The sequence below is a fragment of the Onychomys torridus genome, unplaced genomic scaffold (genome assembly GCF_903995425.1).
Source record: "Onychomys torridus unplaced genomic scaffold, mOncTor1.1, whole genome shotgun sequence".
Taxonomy (NCBI): Eukaryota; Metazoa; Chordata; class Mammalia; order Rodentia; family Cricetidae; genus Onychomys; species Onychomys torridus.
Genome location: NW_023413350.1, coordinates 1 through 1,800, shown reverse-complemented (window position 1 = coordinate 1,800; position 1,800 = coordinate 1). Strand labels below are relative to the sequence as shown.

At 33.1% G+C, this 1,800-nt stretch overlaps 1 long non-coding RNA gene across 1 annotated transcript; it reads left to right on the top strand.

Annotated features, from left to right (window-relative positions):
• Nucleotides 1-763: 763 nt before the first annotated feature.
• Nucleotides 764-1,428, top strand: LOC118576260. Its single transcript, XR_004943929.1, has 3 exons — nt 764-789; nt 979-1,105; nt 1,372-1,428. It is a non-coding gene; the product is annotated as an uncharacterized LOC118576260 (long non-coding RNA).
• Nucleotides 1,429-1,800: the final 372 nt, after the last annotated feature.

Genomic DNA, 1,800 nt, shown 5'->3' with positions numbered 1-1,800 from the left:
TGTCTATTAACTATAGTAATTGAATACTGAAGTACAAGGAATTGATGGGTCTCTATGCTAATTTACGGGCTTGAATAATGAAAGACTGCTCATTGCATACCTGCTTTATTATGTTTCTAATTTTAATCATGTGCTACCTTATTTACATGTAGGCACACAGGCATATTGTTCTTTTGTATTCCATTTTCAAGTATAGTACACAAACCCTAACACCAGTAAGAGCTCTTAACTTCTGAGCCATCTCTTCTTCCCTTTGTTGATTAATTATGATCATCATTGATATTACTAATGTTATCTTCTTTCTCTTTGTAACTGTTTAAATGCACAGTTCCTTTTAGTAAAATTTATTAAAGTATAGGTTAAACTGGAGCAATTCAGGTTTCTGGAAGATTAATACAGAACTGGAGTGAATGCCAAACTCTTTGTAGAAGCTTCAGTAAATAAAAATCTCTGAGTTCACCTTATCTTTTTTTGTTTGTTTGAATGGAAGTTTGCAGGGCATATGGGTTCTTCATATTTAATTATTGTTGTCCTATAACTGACTGCATAGACTAGGCTAATTTTCACCTCAGAAGCACATATATCTGCTTCTACTTTCTAAGTTCTGGGATTAAAGGCATGAACCGATATATCCAGCTTACAAATTTTCTTTGTAGTCAACAAACGTTCATACAATTTCTCTGATGTATGCTCAGTACTGTTGAAGTGTTTGCTTGTCTCTCTATCTCTGTTAATAGGCACTTTTCTTGCAAGGTGATATCGTGTTCAAAGCATTCAGAAATAATAGAGGTAAACTTCCTATTCTGTTTCTTTGTAAAGTAACTTGATGATTTCATTGTAACATCTGAGTTACAGAATATGTGTAGCAATCGCCAGAATTGAATGACTATATTGTGAAATAAGCACACATTTAGTATGTCTTATCATGCTTTCAGTTTTATACATGTGGATGGCATATTTATATATGTCATATTTTAGAATACAGTGACATATAACGATGTGCATGTTGACATCACACATGAAGAATGCGCATTATTGGATCCTTCACAAAGGAATCTCTACAAAGAGGTGATGCTGGAGACATATATGAACCTCACTGCTATAGGTAATACTGTACATTTTTCTTCACCTTTTAAATAAGGAAACAGGGCTGTAGAGATGGCTCAGCCATTAAAGGCTAGGCTCACAACCAAAAATATAAATAAGGAAACCACAGTTTTTTGATTATTGATGCACTTCTGGAATTCTGATTGAGAATGAGGAAGAATGATGTGAATAAAACAGGCTTAGTTCTAAGGATCACTAAAGATAGTAATGTAAATTATTCAGTTCCCTGTAATATTCCATACATTTCCTTGTTTGGCATTTTAGGCTACAATTGGGAAGATCTTGAAGTTGAAGAACATTGTCAAAGTTCTCAAAAACATGCAAGGTAATTTTTTAGTGTGCATGCTGATACAAATGTGCTTCTGGATATATTTAACTATCTCTAAGTATTAAAGAAATGAAACGTTGTAAATAGTCACAGCTTAAAACCCATTGATGATCAAAAACACACGTACCTCAATGGCAGGTAAGAGAATTGTGTTTGGAAATGAATATTTTAAAATGGAAGACAAGTAATCAAGGCCTTAACAGGAATCATTTGAATAATAGCTTCATCAGAGCTATGCTGTACAAATGACAATCCATTAAGTTTCATACTATTCAAATTACAAAAGCTTTATTCACTGAATGTATAAGAATATGTACACAACCTTTTAATAAGCAAGTAATCCATAGTAAAAGCTATCTCTCTCC